Here is a 20,963-nt window from a genome sequence, read left to right on the forward strand (position 1 = left end):
TGCTCGGGGCGGGTGGGCGGAGCAGGCCGCGAGCGGCGCGGCCGCCGGGTGGCCGGGGCAGGTCGCTACGGCCCGGAGCCGGCTCCGCGGCGGAGCCCGAGCCGCCTGACGGCCGGGACCGGACCGAGCGCGGCCGGCGCCGGGGCCGCTCCTGCCGCTGCCGGCCTGGATGGCGGCGGGCGGAGGCGCTGTGGTGCGCGCGAGAGCCGTGGCGGCGGGGCCGGCCGCGGTGGCGAGGGGGCTGCGGCGGGGCGAGGGGCGCTGCGGCGGCGAGCGGGTGGCGGCGAGCGGGTGGCTCTGTGGCGGCGAGGGGCGCTGAGGCGGTGAGCGAGGGGCGCTGCGGAGGAGCGGGGGCTGCGGCGGCGGGGGCGGCGCGGCGGCGGTGAGAGAGGGGCTGAGACGGGGGGCGGTGAGAGGGGGGCTGCGGCGGCGGGGCTGAGGCGGTGAGTGACGGGCGTGCTGGCGAGCGAGGGGCGGCGGGGGGCTGTGGCGGCGGGCCCGCAGCTGCCCGACCGTTTCCCGAGGCTGCCCCGAGCCCCGCCAGCGGGCGAGCGCTGTCCGGCGGCTGCGGGGCCGACGGCGCCCCGGGGCCGAGAGAAGCGCGGCCGCTGTCCCCGCCCGTCTGCAGGAGGAGCCCCGCGCCCCCCCGGAGGGTTCGAAAGCGGTCGCGGGGACCGCGGAGCCACCGGCTCCCCGCAGCCGAAGCGGCGCTGAAACGCGGAAGGGCGGAGCGCGGCTGGGCAGGAGGAGCGGCCGCCCCCGCCCCGGCCCCGGCCCCGGCCCCGGCCCGGCTGCCCCGGCGCCGCGCTGCCGGCCCCGCGCGGGGGGCGAGCGCCGCGCACTTTGCAGACGGTCCCTGCGCCGCTCTCCGCAGCGCCGCGCAGGCGCCCCGCGCCCGGCGCTGGAACGGCGGCCCCGGCGCGAGCGGGAGAGCGGCGCGGCGGGGAGGAGCGTGGACGGGACGGTGAGCCTCGCCCCGGGTCCCGCCGCCCCTCGCCCCGGGCATCCGTCCGGCTCGACCCCGCGGCGGCGCCGGCCGCGGCGCTGCCCCGGGCGCCCGGGGGAGCTCCGGCTGCGGGACGCCTCCGCCCGGCCGCCGCCCCCCGCCGGCGGCGCCCCGGAGCCGGGCGCGGACCGCGGGCGCTGGCGCCGCCCGCGCTCCGCCGCCGCCCGTAGGACGCTCCCGGCGGGGGGACCGGCGGAGTCCTCGCGGCCCCCGAGGGAGCGGACCGCGCCGCCGTGTGCCGCCCGGCCGCTCCTCCCGCCGCGCTCCGCCGCCCCCGCACGGCTCCGCCGCGGGCCGGGGGCCGGGGCGGCCGGCACGCCGCGCTGCCCCTGCTCGTCGCGCTCGGGCTCGGCGTCGCCGCCGGCCTGGCCCCCGCCGGTTTCCTTCGCGCGCGCCCCCGCGTCCCCGGGACGAGCTGCGGCGGCTTCGCTGTGTCGGAGGGGCCCGGTCGGGTCGCTTTGAGGAAGGCGGGCGGAGAGGGGGAGCCCCACGCTCGTCTGCCGCCCCCAAACGGGGGCTGCGAGCCCGCTCGGGAGCTTCTCCCTCTGCGCGGTCTGGTCCTCCCATCGGAGGGACGAACGCTCGCCTGAACCCGCTCAGGCCGCCGTGGGGCGGTCCTCTGGGGAAGAGGGTCCCCTTCCTTCCGCAGACCCTGGCCCCACGGACACGCTGCGCCCCCGCGCTGCCTGGCTGACAGGCGGCTCCAGCGCTCCACAGACAGCCGGCCTTCAGCATGCGGGAGATGCGCTCAAATAAAGAAGGAGCTGCTTGTCATGCTGCCTTTGAGCTGGCCCCAGTTGTTCTTTCAGAGGGTAACGCACAGTCCCAGGTACTTACTGAAAACAAACTGACCCAAATCAGACCGCTGCTCTGTATGGCCCGCATCTCCTTGACTCCCACTTTGGCACCGCCTGCTGCCGGAGGTTGCTGCTTTCTCCCTCTCTCCCGTCCCCTGGGTCCTGAACTCTCTTCCATTTCCCCTCTCAGCATGGCCTGTGGAGGAGGACCCTGTGCGCATCTACCCCTGGAACTGGTCTCCCACTAACACTGCCAAATCATTTTTTGAGTGAAACCAACCTCTACCCTTGAAAGAAAAACACTTATTGGAAGTGGAGACTTCTGGCACGTATCCTGGGGTGACTGGTGATTTTCATAATCTCCTACCTTATGCAGATTGATACTCCAGGAAGGCCCATGCTCCCTGAACTTCCTTCCAGAAGAGATCCACGTCCAAACTGCGATACAACATCTACCTTGCTGGCTTTCCTCAGGATGGTGGGGAGCAAGAGCTTTGATTCTCCTTTCCTCCCCTTTGAGAAGGACAGACACCCACCTAAGGAGAGACAAGTACTCTGGAGCAGATATCCTCTTTGCCAATTGCTGCTGGAGATACTTTTTTTTTTTTTTTGGAAGCTGCTGCTCTGTGCTACATACTTTGCTAGGAGATTAGGTGGTCATTTCCAAGCACTAGCCCTCATCCAGGCTGTGGCCTGGTATTGTCAGCACTGCGCTTCTTGGAGACACCGACTTAATAGCACTGCACATCCAGAGGAGTCCTGCTGCTTCAGAAAATAACCAGTTCCTTGGTGCTGCCTCAGGAACAATCAACAACCTATTGTTCACCATGGGGACACCACCATGAGAAACCAGCCCTTCTTCCCTGGCAGAACCTCCTGCCTTCCGGCTGTGGGGAAGAAACTCCCAGCCTGGCCCTGCTCCTCAGGCAGGGTGAGGGTGAGATTCCTGGCATCGTCAGCCTTTGGTTTCCTCCTTTTCTGCAGTGCTGCAGTGCTGTTCCTTTCCGTACCTCATGTACTGTCTCACTTTGCTCTCCTGGCCCAGCCCTTCTTACTTGCACTGCCTCCATTGCTGTGTCCTACCTCAGCCACCGCTTTCTGAGACTCTATTCTTCCTTGACTTTGTCTCTGTTCTAAGTAGAATTCACCATAATCTTTCTGCCTTTGTTTTGGCCCTGCTGAACTGAGAGCCTTGTTACAGTCCCTGGTGGAGTTGTTTGCCCTTATGCTGACCAGCACTGCCTAGCCTGGCATTGTGATGCTTGTATTTTCCCTTTCTTGCCTATCTGTTCTTTGAACAGCTGCTCCTAACTGTATCACTAGGTGTGGGCTTGCACCCACGAATGCTGTGAGTGCTGTTGTTCACATCTGTTCTGCTGTAACGCTTCTGTCCTTCATCAACTGCAGTGAAGAGGTGTCAAAAAGAGCGGTGTTCTGTACGGACAGGTACAGCTGGCTCAGCTCTTTCCAAGGAGCGGATGCCTTTTCCTTCTTACCTCAGGGACCTGTCACGAACATGTAGCCACTGAAGGTGCCTGACTGTACGATGGATCTGTGGGATCATTAGTTATCCTAATCTACAACCCTCTCGCCAGCCTACCAAGGCAGCTGATAGTGCCTGCTGAGATGCTATGGCAGTCTGACAGCCATTAAAGATACCATTTTTTAAGAGTGAAAGCAAGCTGACTTGGTTAAAGTTCCTGAGCTGGTCTTCTTTCCCAAGGTTGCCATGGATGTCGTATGGCAGAAATGTGATTGAGAACATCCATGTGAGAAAGTACCCTTGCTTCTTGGCTAGACTAGACAAATTCCAGGGATCTCTTCCAGTCTTAACCGTTCGGTGGTTCTTATTAAAGTAAGCCTCAACATGTTGACAGATTATAGGCAAGTGTTGTACTTCCATATTTTCTCCAACTTTCCCAAATATAAGCCGGCTTCAGTCTGAAAGTTGAATAGCTTGTAAATGTGGCCCGGTACCTGGGCAAAAGTACCTGACCGGCAACATGGACATGCACCTGTCTGCAGTTGTCTGCCGGGAAGTCCTTAATCACTGTCTGTTGCATCTTTCCTTTCTTGATCTTTCTTTCTCTCTCTTTCTTTTTCTCTTTCTTTGAGTTGTGCTGTCTTTGAAGTGTCTCGTAGGTTGGTCTGTTCTAGGAAGTTCTATTTATATTGTATATTGCTTCTCTCTCACTCCGTATGTATTTTCTTTTTTCAGACCTGGATCCAAATGCGTCTTCAGCCTGCTGTCTTAAAGCTGTTCCTGCTTCAGGTCAATTAGAATATCTGCTGCTAATTCATCATGACATAATATCTGGTTTCGTGCCCCATCCTCTTGGATAAGTTTGCTGTTCACTCTTGGTCTATACAGAGGTGACTCCAGGTGTTCATCATCTACCTAGTTGGGTACAGGTAGGTTTTAGCCCTTTGAAAAGTGACCTGTTCTAGGTGGGAAGAATGTGACTTATATTGACACTGGAAAATATTTGGACCTCTGGAAAATGTTATTTTGTGAAATAAGTTCTGAATTGCTTTCTAGCTGCTATTGATCTCATCTGGTCCTTTTACTAGTCAATTCCTTTTCTGATAGTTTCTGCTACTGCTGTCAGGGAGGCAGATGATTAGGCAGAGTAGACTGGTTCAGATCAAGTAATGTTAGAGAATGCAGTTGCTGAGAGCAGGCCTAATCGAGGAAAGAATGAAGAAGATGAAGTAGCAGGTATTCTCTCTGGTGGCTTATTACCCAAGTAGCTACAAGTAAATGTGATTAGTTCACGCCAGATGGTTATTGATTTATAGGGTTGCCCTGCTTTTTACAGAGACTTAAATTAGCATGGTTAGCTCTTACCATGTAGCTGTTAGGCTTCTCTAGTGCCTGCTGTTGCTGGATATCCATTGGTCATCTCTGTGACAAGGTACTCAGATCTGTCTCTCCAGTCTTTACTTTCTACCAGTAGTTCCAATCCTCTTGTTGCTTCCACTAGTAAATACCCGGCTTCATCCACCTATCTTTTTCTCAGCCAATGCACAATACATCTGTAAGGGACTTTCTCTTTCCTACAACTGGATCAGTGCCTTTTTGCCTTTTATAGCCTGCACAGGTCATTTCACTGGTAGAGTGCCTACTAGAAAAACTAAACCTATTTTGCATTGGAAACAAATAGATTAATGTAAAACTTTTTGATTTTAAGAGAAATTATGTTTGTTATTGCCATCTTGTTTGGTCTGTTGACAACCATATTGCTTAGTCTGCCGCAGCATAGTTATGAACTTTGGACGTGGCTTTTTATCTGCTGGCTGAGCTAAGGAAAGTCTGTTACAGAGAGATACTATTAGTAGTTTACTGATCATGACTTACATGAACCTAAGAACTGTATTGCACTAAGTCACACCAAAGCATCCTGTCTCCGACTAGTACTAGGTACATGAAAAAAGAACAGGAAAACAAGGCAAATACTGAATATTTTTCCAGTCAGTTGGAATCAGTAGTTTGGGCTAAATAATTTTAGAAAATCATACAAATTCTTATGTCTGCTTTTTCAATGTTAAGTTATCTTCACTGGAAGGAATTGTTCCATTTTCCTGGTCTAGACTCGTCTAGCTTTATTTTCAGTACATTTACTTTTCTGTGATTATGTTTTCTGTTACTATTCTGTCCTTTTCTGTTCAACTGAATGTTCTCTTGGATTCTGAATCCAGGGAGGACTATAAGACCATTCACTTTGGCCTTTTCTTAAAGGTAGTGGGCACTTGAATCCAGCTTACAGCTGTTGCTGGTTAACGGTATGCCTTTTAGAAAGGCAGTTTGGTAGTTCCTGTCATTCAGGCTCCAAATTACAGAAGGCTGAGGATATTTGGTGGAGGGGGGACCAGACAAAAAGGGGTGTGACTGCAGGGCCTTGACAAAATAAATTGTAAGTAAAGGCAATGAGAATAATAATCTGTTAATCACAGGAAGCTCATTTGTGGTTTTCTTACTTGTGTTTGTACTTGTGGATGGTGTTGGGTTCAGGTTACCTATTGAATGCAAGACAGCAAATATGGCAAAATGCTTTTTCTAACTAATGCCTAGGAAAGTTTATTTCCTTTTCAGCTCTGATTCACCATTCCAGTTGCTTCCCTTCCTGTAACTGTCAAATGCTGTGTCCTCTATGATGACTAACTTGTTAGAAGCCATTGATATTAAAGTTAATGCAGAGTATACCTGCTAATGTAGCCTGACTTTCTGCAGACAGCTTACTCCACAACCCTGTCTGAAATCAGACAAGTTGATGTATTAAAACTCTTTTAGTTGATCTTAATCTCAATTAAAGGTAAGGTGTTAACTTTAAACTTCGGTACTCTTAATCACTTGGAGCTCGCTTCTCTTCCAGTGTGATATTGCCACATTGGTTTCCAAACAGAGTACTTGAGCTAACGCCTGGAATTTGCTGATCTCCCCTTAAACTGAATAGCATTCAAGGAACTTAGTTTTTCTGGAAGGGTGGGATTGGAGGGATTGAATGGTTCTGACTTAAAAATATGAAGCATTGAGAGTTCTGGCACTATACCACAGGAATTATTCAGGTTTTTAATTTATACAGAAACTTCGTAAGTGCATAGAAACAGGCAAATAACTACAACCTTCATGCTTTTTCTTCTGGCTTACAGAGTTATTGCTGTGTTATCCATAACATGTTTGTAACATAGAATGTGGTCTTGTTCAGGAAGCGTTACTCAGAGGTCATCAGTCGGGGTTTGCTTGATTTTCATGAATTGACAACCTGAGTTGCTCTTGTCAAGTGTTTCTGATATTCACAAAGTAATCATACAGACAATGACAATACGGTCATTCTCATACCTGGATATATTGATAGCCCTGGTGCCTTAGTGTTGGACAAGATTCTCATGAATTTTATGGAAAGCTGTTTTCACCATCTTTCTATTTAAAAAAAAAAAAAACTTTTGTTCATTGGCTCCAATGTTTGAGAAAGAAACTTCCTGTCCTTTATAGCCCCTGATAGTCCAATAGCCTTTACTGTTTTGTACTGTTATCATAATGAAGATGATGTCTGTATTTGCCTATGGTAGTTGTCCAAAGTTAGGGATATTGTTTTTCTTTGAATATATCTATCATCATTTTTTAAATGAAGCCTCCAGCTAGTCTGAAGATTTTGTCTCCTGCAGGATATCAGTTTGAGTCTATCAACATTGTGTCTTTTAATTTGTACCCTGAAATTTGGGTATTACACTTATTCTCTGCCTGTAAATGAATTTTAAAAATAATTTGTATAAAGGTTGTTCAACTCCTATCAAGATCCTAAATCACAGAGAAGAAAATATAGCTTACCAATCATATATTCTTAATTTATACGAACAGCTGTTGTACCAAAGTGGAAATTTGTATAAACCTGACTTTTGATATGCACATGACCTTTGATTTACTAATGTGCTTTTCATGATGTGAAAGAAATTAGAGTTGATCTGGAGAAAGTGCAAGGCCTAATAAGGTATAGCATTCAAAATATATGAATTCATTAGTTTTAAAGATTTAATAATTTTCCCTGGCAAATTATGTGTGATTCATGGAAACTGGAGAATTTACAGTTACAAGGTGATATCTAGATGGAAGGCAAGAGCTGTGTTTGTAGCTGCTAGGTCAGCAGAGAATGGTTTTTAAATGTTACTTGTAGATAATTTTTTAAATCTTTCCATTTCTGTCATAGAAAAAGAACAAGTTGCAAGGCTACTTAAATTTTTTTACTTCTTACTTTTTGTTTGAGATCACAGGAATAACCACGTGGAGTCAGATCAGTATACCAGCCAGCTCAGTTACTTTGTGGATAGTGGCCAGTATGAGTAGTTTCAGGAGAAAGTACAAAGCTCATGCAATTTACTGGTTGTTTACAGATTATTAGATCTCACAGCTAAAAAAGGGTTTTGTATCATTTGGCATATGTGTTCTACGGAGCTCTAGTGCGCCTCCATTTGTCCTTACTGTGAGCCCCATACATTCCAGAAAGACAAGCTGCAGTTTGATTAGGTAAATTAAAAACGGAATGTAATGCCTGTAGACGCTCTGTCAGTTGAGGGTTTAAGAACTTAGACAAATATCTGTTAAGAAGGGATTTGTCAGGTCAGTACTGAGTTAGGGCAATGAAGAATTGGAAGATCTAATGGCCGTGCTAACTGTGGTGCTTTTACTCAGGTGGGCAGCTGAGCCCCACCACAACCACTCTCTCACTCCTGCGCCTCAAAGGGAAAGGGTGAGGGAGAAAATACGATGAAAAGAGCTCAAGGGTTGAGATAAGGACAGGGAGATCACTCAACAATTATCGTCATGGGCAAAACAGACTCAGCATAAGGAGATTAATAAAATTTATTAGCTATTACTAACAAACTAGAGCAGTGAGAAACTAAAAGCAAAGTACAAACACCTTTCCCCCATCCACCCTCTTCTATGTCCTCCCCACAAGCAGTGTGGGGGAATGGGGGGGGGGGGCGGCTGTGGTCGGTCCCTGGCTCATTGTCTCTGCAGCTCCTTCGTGGTCCCTCTCTGCCCCTGCTCCATGGGGTCCCTCCCACGGGATGCCGTCCTTCCCCAACTGAGCCTGCGGGGGCTGCCCACAGGCAGCAGCTCCTCAAGACCTGCTCCCACACGGCTCCGTCCCACGGGGTCCATCCCCCAGGAGCAAACTGCTCCAGCACAGGTCCCCCACGGGCGGCAGCTCCCCCCAGACCCCCTGCTCCTGCGGGGGCTCCTCTCCACGGGCTGCAGCTCCGGCCCGGGGCCTGCTCCTGCGGGGGCTCTCCATGGGTCGCGGCCTCCTCCAGGCCACATCCACCTGCTCCACCGGGGGCTCCTCCACGGGCTGCAGCGTGGAGATCTGCTCCGTGTGGGACCCGTGGGTGCAGGGGGACAGCCTGCTCCACCAGGGGCCTCTCCTCGGGCCGCAGGGGAACTGCTGCTCTGGTGCATGGAGCACGTCCTCCCCCTCCTTCACTGACCTCGGTGTCTGCAAGGCTGTTTCTCACTCCTCGCTCTCCCAGCTGCTGTTGTGCAGCAGTTTTTTCCCTTTCTTAACTCTGCTTTCCCAGGGGTGCAAACAACATTGCTTGTGGGCCCAGCTCTGGGCAGCAGCGGGTCCCTTTGGAGCTGTCTGGAACTGTCCCTTACCTAACATGGAGCAGCTTCTGCTTTCTTCTCACAGAGGCCATGCCTTCAGCCCCCCACTACGAAAACCTTGCCATGTAAACACACTCCACTAACCACTTTTCTTTGATTCTGTAAGTATTCTGTTAGTGATGTCTGTTATATTCTGTCTGTCCTACAGGCAAGGGGTGCAGGTTCCAGCAGTGCCAGTTCTACTTACGTAGAACAGAGTGCCATTGTATTTGTCTGAGAGGAATGTCATTTTCATTTTATTTTTTTTCACTGTGCTCCTAGCTGGCATGTGCTATGTGGCAATGCTTTTTAGCATAGTTTGTATGGTGACAACTTTTGGCCACTGGCTCTTGTTCTTTTTTTTTTTTTTTTACCTTCCCTATCTAATTTAAAAGTCCTTCAGTATCTGAGATTTTGTGAGTTTGTACTTGCATTGAATGTACTTAGCACAATAGTGCCATCTCAGAACATTGTGTTTAGTTCCTTAAACATGTTGCATTATTTAAGACTTCCATGGTCAACACAGACCTCTGGATTGTTTCAACATTTCTGTGAATTGTACATGACACTACTTTATCCAGTGTTCCCACATGGACTTCTCTAGTGGCTAAGGCATATGGAGAAAATCATCCCTCTCTCCTTAGTTTCTTCTCTCCATAAATCCAAGAGTTTCACTGACTCTCTTTGCCACAGTAGGGTAAGTAATTTGGTTTGAGTTGTTTTCCCACTGTGGTCCCTACTTCCAGTTCAGAGTTACTGCTTTTCAGAGTTTCTCCTTTTCAAGATAAAATCTCTTGCTTTAGGGGGAAGTTCTTTATCCTTTGTTCTTAGATTGTTCCTTGCATTTAAGTACACACATTATTTGAATGAATCTATCTTAATAAGATGTTTTTAGGTCTTGATACAATAGATCTGTCCTACACTCCAGTTTATTAGAGGTGATTTTTTATTAATTTCCCATATGCTGAATGACACTGATGAATATTGTCTGACTAATCCTTCCCTGTGGAGGTACCTTTGCTTTTAACTACATTCCCCAATTGACACTTGTTCTTTGCTTTGTGACAGCAAATTGGGGACATTATTGATATTTCATAGTGCTTATTAAAAAAATAGTCCAATACTCTGCCGCTCCCTAGAACAGTCTTTCAAATCTCTCATGATTAATGCTAAGCAATAAGCTGCCCCTCACAGAAGGTTTGTGTTAGTTCTCAGTAGAGTTTGGCTTTTGTTCTGTGGGCTTTGCTCTTTACAAACTTTCTCTTTTTTTCCTCTTAATACTTACTATTACAGCTCTGGATATTCATGTATGAATCTAATTGTTTAGTACAAGGCTGTCTATATATAGTTTGTAAGTAATTTTGGTGCAATTCTTGTTCTTAGTAGTCCAGATCTAGCTCAGGAAGGAAGCAAACAAGCAGGGACTGCCAGGAATGCCAACACTAGGTCTCCAGTATTATGTGTAGACCAGTTGGGTCCCAATTGCGTGTGGTGGAATATGTGAGACCTCTGCTGTTAGAGCTTTTCTGTGGACTGTTTGCTACTTCCTCTCTCAGTCATCCTCTAAAGTATGTGGTGGTCTGTGTCTTCTGGCTGTATGGCATGTAAAACTTTTGCTGTGTGGTCTTAGGGTGAAGAAAACTGGATGCTCCATATGTAATTGACCCATTTATACATCTTCAGTATCTCTTGGCAAGTGCCATAGGCTAACTGTATGCTGCATGAAAAAGCTTATGTTAATTTTGAATTTGTTGCCCCCGGTTTTTTTGGTGGTCACCTAGATCTTCTGTAACAAGGTAATGTACTCCTAGTTTTGTCTCAGTAGTAGCCTTAAATCTACACACTTTCCTCCTCAAAGTGTGCGGCCCTTTTTTCCTGAAAAAAAGCCCTTTTTTCAGCTCCTCTTCATAAGAGAATTATTTCATAGCTAATTTTCCTATATCTGTATCTTTATTAATTCTGCCGTATACTTTCTTGAGATGTGATCAACACTGGCTGCAATATGATAAGAGGAAGAGAACTGCTGTCTATAATACCTTCTGTCAGGCTGTCTGTAAATCCTTCACATTTAATTCTGAGTGAATGCTTCCATCAAGTACTGCAGCCATCTTTCTGTGCTGGTGTATTTAACATTGTAAATTGTACACAAAGTTGTAATTAGTTGCATCCTGTCTTTTCAAAGAATTAGTGTCCTGTTTGTGCCGTAAGTATGCCATTGCAGAGAATGAGTGAGAATGTCTTCTGCAGAGGCAAACAGTGCCCCACAGGTCTATTATGTTCTTATTCTATCATCTGTTGTGCCCTTGTTCTATTAGGGTTAGAATTCTTTGAAGAATCTTGTGAATAAGAGCAGGCCTGTCAGTGCATTGTCCTTAAGGCTTTTGAAAATGCTCTCAGTGAGGTTTCTGAAGAACGTAAAGTCTAATAAGGGATGTACATAGTCAACAAGGAAAATTCCACACAAATAGTTAGGAAAAGTAGGAAATATAAGGGTACACAAAAGGTGAGAGTGCACCTCTCCTTCATTAATATTATCCTGTCAAGGATATTTTCAGTGCAAAGGGGATAACAATGAAATACGGGAAGTGCTAAACAAAACCACAAAGACACAAACTGCTAGTTTAAGGGATAATGGAGACAAAGACCAAATGTCTGCAGTCACTTAATGATGAGCCATTAAGAAATTACAGGCATAGCTTTGCAGAGGATTCCCCTGGACTTGGTAATTGATAATAAGGGGGAAACAAGAGGAACATCAGGGTTTGGAGGCCTGTGGAATTATGCAAAACTTACTAGGAAATGTTTATGGGTAGCGGGGTGGGGAGAAGCAAAGTGGGAGGATAGACAGAAGAGGGTATGAAAAGGGTCACCTGCATGCACACAGTAGCTGGTCAGTACATTTCTCTGGCTGAGACCTGTGCCTGATTGTCACAGTCTATCCTATCTTTTTATTAAATCCATTCTTAACTTTCTGTGTAATCTCTCTACCCTATGTGTGAGTTCTGTAAAGAATAGGTGCCACAAACTGGCAAGACTGACGTGAGTGTATACCAGCAAGTGGAGTCAGACCCAGGGGTGCAGCCATCCCTGGTCTGTGGTGTCTGCCACAGGAGCAAGTGGTTGTCTCAGTGTCAGTAGCTAGAGGGCCCGTATCTCTTGGGAGCATCTCCACAGATCTCAAAGACTTTGTGTCTGGAATGGCAGCTGCTGTGGGGACCAGCATGAGTGAATTTGGGGCCAGCAACTGGGGGTGATGGCACCCCTGGGCTTTGTTGCCAGCGGCTGGAGTGAGGGGGAGTCTCAGGGCTAGCCAGAGCAGGTAAGGATCTCAAGTCCCACCATTGGGTCTGGCATGTGTCCCAAGCACCAGCTGCTGTGGGGGGACTGGCGTGAGTGAAATGAGCGAGCGTCGCAGCAGCAGCAGCTGCAGGTCGCAGCCCATGTGCCAGGTGCCAGCTGCAGAGATGAGTGTGTGTCTTCCCTAGACCTGGTGTGTGTGGCAGGGGGTGCACGTGTAATCTGCTGGCAGATCTCAAGCAAACTGAGCACTTGCCAGTAGATAGGTGGTCCAGTGTCTGGGCAGGCCTATGAGATGAACAGAGGGCTTGTACTGTACTCAGGGGGTCCGTGAGTGTGGGGCGCTATATTGGGCAAAATTGGCAGGGTTTGTGGGGACGTGCTACAGGAGTGACTGTATAGGAGGAGGTCACAGGTTGCCCTGTGCTGGTCATAGCTGCTTCCAGCCAGCGCAGCAGCATACAAAATGGATCCACCGCACATCAAAACTAGAACCAGTGAGAGGAGTGCAGGACACCTCTGTGAAAATATTTAAGAAAGGGCAGTAGTTGCCAGGCACAAGGGGAGACACGAGCAGAAGTAGGAGAGATGCTGGAAGGAAGATGCCCAAGCAGGAACAAGCAGTGTTGCCGGAGCAGAGCAAGAGAAACGCGAGAGCAGAGAAGATATCCAAGAAGGGTGAGGAAACACCAGAGCAGAATGGGAGAGACACCTGAGGAAACAAAATGTGTACAAGAGGACAATGATTAGGAGTGAGGACACAAAAGGAGAAGGTGTGCCTGTAAGGCACTATGGCCCATCGAAGAGCCAATGATGAATAAGAAACAAAAGAGCTAAAAAAAGAAAAGGAACCCCTATGCAGTGACCCCCATCTCCTGCACTGCCTGCCGCCTCACCAAAGGGACTGAATGTAACGTCTGGCAGGGGGATTGGAAACTGGAAAGTGGAAACATCCAGAGTGAGGCTGAGGTGTTTTCCGTACATGTTATTTTTATTTCTCAGTACTAGAATCAGTAATTAAAGGTTTGTTAGTTGTCAGTAAATTAAATTAAGCAAAATTCCCTGACTGGAGGCTTTTTTTTGCCTGCTGTTGTGGTTTAACCCAGGCAGGCAGCTGAACACCACACAACTGCTTACTCACTGCCCCATAGTGGGATGGGAAAAGAATCAGAAAGGTAGAAGTGCAAAATCTTGCGGGTTGAGATAAAGATAGTTTAACTGGTAAAGCAAAAGCTGCTTGCAAGCAAAGCAAACCAAGGAATTCCGTCCCTGCTTCCCATCAGCAGGCAGACGTTCGGCCACGTCCAGGAGAGCAGGGCTCATCGTGCGTTACGGTTTCTTGGGAAGACAAACGCCATTGCTCTGAAAGTCCCCCACTCATCCTTCCTTGCCCCAGCTTTTATTGCGTGATGCCACAGGGTATGGGCCGTCCCTTTGGGTCAGCTCTCCCAGCTGTGTCCCCCGCCCAGGTCTTGGTGCACCCGTTAGCCTGCTCACCAGCAAGGCAGCACGAGAAGCAGAAAAGTCCTTGGCTCTGTGAGAGCACTGCTCAGCAGCAACCAAAATGTCAGTGTGTCATCACTCCTAGCATCACCACAAGTCCAAAATGCAGCATCAAATGAGCCTCTATGAAGAAAATTAACTATCCCAACCAAAATCAGAACGCTTGCCACAGGTGTCTGTGAGATGGGTGTATGACTACCTGCATCTTTTTGCTAGCAAAGTAAAAGCAGGACTGGCTGGCAAGTTGGAGACCTGTGGAGTGGGTATGAGGATGGGGGATCCAGGCTGGGGTATCAGGTGGGCAGAAGGGGTCTTCAGGCACACTGGGCTGGGATCTCTGGGTCCTGACGCTGCTTGAGGGGTGGCTGCGTATTGGCTGCATCCCTTAACAGGAAGCAGAAGTATGGATAAATGTTCAGTTTTTGTAACAGAAGGACTACCATTTTGGTCCCCTGTTGGTGGCCAGTGTATTATATAAATGATTTCTAAAGAGGTAAATAACAAAGCAATAAAATTAGCTGATGATGTGACGTTATTCTGTGTAGTAGAGCCTAAACCTGTTTCTTAAGAACTGTGGATGAATTTTTTTCAAACTTGATGATAATATGGCAGAATGAACATGGATCTTATCAATGTTTACACATATCTTAAGTGTGGGAGACAGTGGGATTTGGCCAACCTCTTTTCAGTGGTTTGTGGGGACAGGACAAGGGGCAATGGCCACAAAATGTAGCACAGGCAGTTCCGCACCAACATGCGAAAGAACTTCTTCACGGTGAGGGTGACGGAGCACTGGGACAGGCTGCCCAGGGAGGTTGTGGGGTCTCCTTCTCTGGAGATGTTCAAGACCTATCTAGATGCCTACCTGGGCAACCTGCTCTAGGGAACCTGCTTTGGCAGGGGCTTGGACCCAATGAGCTCTTGAGGTCCCTTCCAACCCCTACAATTCTGTGATTCTGTGAACTGAATGTTGATGAGTTTATATGTAAAGTGTGTAGAGAAAATAATGCAGTGGAGTATGGTTATTTGAATATCTGATGAATATTTATTTGAATATCTTATGTAGTTGCAGAAAAGACCAGTCACAAGTGGTGTCCCTCAGGGGTCGGTCTTGGGACCGGTGCTCTTCAACATCTTTATCAATGACATAGACGATGGAATCGAGTGCACCCTCAGGAAGTTTGCAGATGACACCAAGCTGAGCGGTGCAGTCGATACAATAGAGGGAAGGGATGGCATCCAGAGGGGCCTGGACAGGCTGGAGAAGTGGGCCCATGAGAACCTAATGAAGTTCAACAAGGCCAAGTGCAAGGTGTTGCAATTGGGCTGGGACAATCCCAGGTATTTATATAGACTGGATGAAGAAGAACTTGAGAGCAGCCCTGCGGAGAAGGACTTGGGGGTCCTGCTGGATGAGAAGCTGGACATGAGCCGGCAGTGCGCGCTTGCAGCCCAGAAGGCCAGCTATGTCCTGGGCTGCGTCAAAAAAGGGGTGGCCAGCAGGGAGAGGGAGGTGATTGTCCCCCCTCTGCTCTGCTCTTGTGAGACCCCACCTGGAGCACTGCGTGCAGGCCTGGGGCCCTCAGCACAAGAAGAATGTGGAGCTCTTGGAACGGGTCCAGAGGAGGGCCACTAAGATGATCAGAGGGCTGGAGCACCTCTCCTATGCAGAAAGGTTGAGGGAATTGGGCTGGTTTAGCCTGGAGAAGAGAAGGCTCTGGGGAGACCTCATTGCAGCCTTCCAGTACTTGAAGGGAGCATATAAACAGGAGGGGGAACGGCTGTTTACATGTGTTGGTAGTGATAGGACAAGGGGGAATGGTTTTAAACTAAGACAGGGGAGATTTAGGTTAGAAATTAGGAGAAAGTTTTTCACTCGGAAGGTGGTGAGGCACTGGAACAGGTTGCCCAGAGAGGCTGTGGATGCCCCGTCCCTGGAGGCATTCGAGGCCAGGCTGGATGCGGCTCTGGGCAGCCTGCTCTAGTGGCTGGCAACCCTGCCCGGAGCAGGGGGGTTGAAACTAGATGATCTTTAAGGTTCTTTTCAACCCAGGCCATTCTATGATTCTATGAAAATAAATTTATTATTATTTTATTTATTATAGTCTTTCTTTGAGCATCTGGTACTAATCATTGGCTAAGTGGACATTTGGTCTGAGTTCTGATGCCAGAAATGTGTATTTTTCCACAGTCTTCATTAAAAATACAAGGATAGTAAGTGATAAATGCTTCTTTTATTCCAAACGTCAGTCCTTGTTAAGCAGCTTTAAAGAAAATAAAGAGTTTAAGCAGCATAGCTGTAACTCCCCCCATCTTTGACTGTGTGGTTTCTTTAGTGTATTAGCTCTCTGAACTTACAGTTTTCCCATACCTGTGCAAGTCTTCTGGACTGATTTAAAACTGAATATAAAAATACTTTGGTTCTGTTTACGGAGTGTACTTTAGATGAGAAGAGGAGTGAAGTTAGGAGAACTTTTTTGGGAAATCAGTTTTCACCAAAATAAGAGCAAAACTTCAAAAGCCTGATTGTGTTTTTCTTAGCAAGTTGTGCTGTGGGTGTTCTGTCCGATGTGGATAGTTGGGGTTCCTGGAAGCCGTTGGTAAGATCAGGGTTTTCTTTGAGTTCCATGCAAGTATGAAGGTGCCTTGGAGGGAAGCAGAACAGAGATGTCTCAGATTATATCATCTAGTAGGCCTGGATCATAGAATCACAGAATGGTTTGGGTTGAAAAGGAACTCGAAGCCCATCTAGTTCCAACCCCCCGCCATGCACAGACACCTCCCACCAGCCCCGGCTGCCCCCAGCCCCATCCAGCCTGGCCTTGGGCACTGCCAGCAATGGGGCACCCACAGCTCCTGGGGGCAGCCTCCTGCAGTGCCTCACTGCCCTCAATATGATGAATATCTTCCAAACATCTAATCTAAATCTACCCTCTTATAGTTTAAAGCCGTCACCCCGTGTCCTATCCCTACCCCCCCTGCCCGAGAGTCCCTCCCCAGCCCTCCTGCAGCCCCTGCAGGCACTGACGGCCGCTGTGAGGTCTCCCCGCAGCCTTCTCTTCTCTGGGCTGAACAACCCCAACTCCCTCGGCCTCTCCTCACGGCAGAGCTGCTCCAGCCTCCGAGCATCCTTGTGGCCTCCCCTGGGCTCGCTCCAGCAGCTCCGCGTCCCGGTGCTGGGGGCCCCACCACGAAGGCGGTGCCCAGGTGGGGTCTCACCGGAGCCTGCTGGTTGCGCTGCTGCTGGTGCAGCCCAGGGCATGGCTGGTTGTGTGGGCTGTGAGGGCACAGAGCCAGCTCAGAGTAATACTTAGATAGTTCACTCTTACTGAAGGGCTGGGACTGAGCTAGCAACATGTAGCAATCTTGCTGTTATTCTTTTCCTGATTATGCTACGTTAACCCAAATTAGTTTATTTCAAATGCCTACAAACACAGCTAGTTACAAGTGAATCTTACTGTGAATTTTCTTCAGCTTTCCTGCTTCCTTCTTTGTAAAATTGTTCTCAACTGCTCTGCTTCTTTCTTTGAAAATGCTTAAGTTATGGGCTCACATAATTCAGCTTTATTGCTAAATTCCATTTAATAAGTTCCCAATCTGTCCTGGCTGCTTATTCCTGTTTCTTGTTTCTTTCTCCCCTCACTGTTTTGCTGTAGCAACTTGTGGGACCTGTAAATGAGGGTAAGACTGGTTCTCAACCTGAACAGTGTTCTCCCATCACAGTACTTCTGTTACCTCTAACTTGTGAAGAAAATCTTGAAACATGAGGAGAACAAGGGCTGTGTAGCCCAGCTAAAATCAGTGAGGCAGTGTTCTTCAGATAGTGCTGCTTTTGACATAATCATTGTTCATGGAGTTTGCTCAGTAGTTTTTTTATCACAGTAGTGAGTAGCAGTTTACAAACACCAGTCATTTTGCAACTGTGCATTTCAGTACTTGTTAAATAGTGGTTACTCAAAACACTTTTTATTTTACTCTGTGATTTCTCGGTTTAAATTCTGCCACCCTGCATTACTAGTACATAAAGAAGACATGGTTTATTTGATTAACTGTCTATGTCTGTATCTGAACTAGTCCTCATAAGTTTCCTTTACAGTGAGTAGAGAGTTATAACATTTTCATGATGATTGCTCATATTTTTAGGATTTGTGTGTGCATGGAAGGCATGTTACTTCAGGTCAGTGAAAGAGCATATGCACAAGTACTACAATCTATATTTGTATACTTACATATTGAATCATAGAATATCTGAGTTGGAAGGGACCCACAATGATCATCAAGTCCAACTCCTGGGTCTCAAAAGGACCACCCAAAAAATCAGACCATGTGTCTGAGAGCATTGTCCAAACACTTCTTGAACTCAGGCAGGCTTGGTGCCATGACCGCTTCCCTGGGGAGCCGGTTCCAGTGCCTGACCACCTTCTCAGTGAAGAACATTCTCCTGATATCCGGTCTGAACCTCCCTGTCGCAGCTTCAAGCCGATCCCTTGGGTCCTATTGCTGGTCCCCAGAGAGCAGAGCTCGGCGCCTGCCTCTCCACTCCCCCTCGGGAGGAAGTTGTAGACTGCGATGGGGTCTCCCCTCATCTCCGTTTGTCCACACTGAACAATCCAAGCAACTTCAGCTGCTCCTCATATGTCTTCCCCTCTAGACCCTATACCACCTTTGTTGCCCTCCTTCGGACACTCTCTAACAGTTTTATATCTTTCTTATCCTGTGGTGCCCAGAACTGCACACAGTACTCCAGGTGAGGCCGCACCAGCACGGAGCGGAGCAGGACGATCACTTCCTTTGACCAGCTAGCAATGCCGTGCTTGGTGCACCCCAGGATACGGTTGGCCCTCCCAGCCACCAAGGCACACTGCTGGCTCGCGCTCAGTTTGCTGTCGATCAAAACCCCCAGATCCCTTTCTTATGGCTGCTCTCCAGCATCTCGTCCCCCACTCTGTATAACCAGGGTTGCCCCTTCCCAGGTGCAGAATCTGATGCTTGCTCTTGTTAAACTTTATGTTGTTGGTGATTGCACAGCTCTCTGATTTGTCCAGATCTCTCTGCAAGGCCTCACCACCCTCGATGGAGTCAACAGCTCCACCCAATTTGGTATCGTCCGCGAATTTGCTCAAAAAACCTTCAAGTCCTTCATCCAAATCATTTATGAAAACATTGAAGAGGACTGGTCCTAAAGTGGAGCCCTGGGGAACCCCACTAGTGACAGGTCACCAGCCTGATGTAACCCCATTTAGAAGAACACTCTGGGCCCAAACTGCCAGCTAATTGCTCATCCATCTTATTATGCTTTTATCTAACTGTATTCTGGTCATTTTGTCCAGAAGAATATTGTGAGAGACAGTATTGAAAGCTTTACTGAAATCCAGAAAGATTACAACAACTGGCTTCCCTTAGTCAGCTAGATGGATGATTTGTTGTAGAAGGAAATAAAGTTTGTTATACATGACCTTCCCTTAGTGAATGCGTGTCGGCTCTGACAAATTACTGCATTGTCCTTTAGGTGTTTTTCAAAAAGTCCCAGAATAATCTCCATAATTATACCAGGCACTGAAGTGAGACTGACAGGCCTGTAATTGCCAGGACCTTCCTTCTTGCCCCTCTTGAAAATTGGGACCATGCTTGCCAGCTTCCAATCAACTGGGACCCCTCCAGGTTCCCAAGACCATTGAAAAATAATTGAGAGGTCCCACGATGACATCAACCAGCTCTCTGAGTACTCTCGGATTAATCCCATCAGGCCCCATGGACTTGTATGCATCCAGGTGGAGCAGCAAATCCTGCACAAGTTTGGGATTAACTGGAAGTTTATCGTTCCTACAGTCATGGTCCTTCAACTCATGGGCTGGGGTCCCAGAGTCCATCACTGGTGTTGAAGACAGAGGCGAAAAATGGATTAAACATCTCTGCTTTATCTGTGTCCCTGTTTGTGAGGTGACCATCCTCATCAAGTATCGGACCAATGTTTGCTCTGGTCCTCCTTTTCACATTAACATACTTAAAGACTTTTTTATTGTCCCCCACCCTACTGGACAGCTTCAACTCTAATTGAGCTTTGGCAGCCTGCATTCTCTCCCTACAAAGGAGAGCAGCATCCCTGTAGTCCTTCCATGTTACCTGACCTTGCTTCCAGCAGCCATGTACTTTCTTTTTCCACCTAAGCTCTTGAAGAAGATCCCTGCTCAGCCAAGCCATCCTTCTGCCCCTCCTCCTTGACTTCTGACACTTTGGAATTGCCTGTTCTGTGCACTTAGGAGGTGGTGCTTAAAAACTGGCCAGCACTGATGGACCCCAATGTCTTTAAAAGCAGTTTCCCAGGGGACCTTACTATCTAGCTCCTTGAGCAGTCTGAAGTCAGCTCTCTTCAAATCCAGGATTGAAGTTTTGGTGATGGTTTTCCTCCTGTTACCAAAGATTATTAATTCAACTAAGGCAATAATAGTTGAATTAATTCAACTAGGGACAGGCCCTATTCTTGTAAAAACAAAGCAGTGCATCTGAGCAGATAGCATGTGGGTCATGTTCCTTCTTGTTCCTGCAACCAAGGAATGCAAAGGTTTATCCTTCAACTACTAAAAGAGTTAGCTAACTAACTATGCTATAACTAACCTATGTTATAACTCAAGAATTTAACAAAGGTCTTGGGAGACTGGGGATGTCTCAGCTGACTGGAAACTAGCTAATGTTTTACCAAGAGCACGAGAGAAGACCCAGGAAACTACAAACCTGTTAGTCTAACCTCAACACCCGGAAAAGTTATGGAGAAGTTTGTCCTGGATGCTATTGAAAGATATTTAAAAGAACAAAGCTATTATCAGGCATGGTCAACACGGGGTCATGAAAGAAAAGTCCTGCCTTAGCAATTTGATCTCCTATGATAAGGTTACACAGTTAGTGGATTTAACCTTTCTGGATTTTAGTAAGGCCTTTGATACTATCCCTCACAGCATCCTTCTGGACAAATTGTCCAACTGTGAGTTGAACAGGGTCATGCCATGCTGGGCAATGAACTGGCTGAACGTTAGAGTTCAAAGTGTTGTAATGATGTGTGGCTACATCTCTCTGGTAGACGGTCACTAGCAGTGTTTCCCAGGGCTCAATTCAAGGGCCAGTTCTGTTCAGCATTCTGGATGCAGGAGCTGAAGGCATCCTCAGCAAGTTTGGTGATGATACTGAACTGGGAGGTGCTGTTGACTCTCTCAAGGAACAA

The 20,963-nt window shown here is 48.3% G+C and overlaps 1 protein-coding gene and 1 long non-coding RNA gene across 4 annotated transcripts in view; one reads left to right on the forward strand and one right to left on the reverse strand.

The window, feature by feature from the left end:
• The first annotated feature begins 875 nt into the window (after positions 1 to 875).
• SMARCD3 (SWI/SNF related BAF chromatin remodeling complex subunit D3) overlaps positions 876 to 20,963 on the forward strand; it is a 110,582-nt gene continuing 90,494 nt past the window's right edge. Inside the window, exons 1-2 of one of the 3 annotated variants that reach the window (XM_083823251.1) lie at positions 876 to 964; positions 4,022 to 4,215. The gene's annotated coding sequence lies outside the window, so the exon portion shown is untranslated. Of the gene's footprint in view, positions 965 to 1,341; positions 2,741 to 4,021; positions 4,216 to 20,963 lie in introns of those variants that run through there. The other 2 variants (XM_083823259.1, XM_083823250.1) reach the window with 2 other exon arrangements.
• LOC310893821 overlaps positions 4,222 to 20,963 on the reverse strand; it is a 30,544-nt gene continuing 13,802 nt past the window's right edge. The window contains exon 3 of the long non-coding RNA XR_014579331.1: positions 4,222 to 16,392. This is a non-coding gene — a long non-coding RNA (uncharacterized lncRNA). The remainder of the gene's footprint in view (positions 16,393 to 20,963) is intronic.

This window comes from Anser anser (genome assembly GCF_964211835.1).
Source record: "Anser anser genome assembly, chromosome: 2".
Classification (NCBI taxonomy): domain Eukaryota; kingdom Metazoa; phylum Chordata; class Aves; order Anseriformes; family Anatidae; genus Anser; species Anser anser.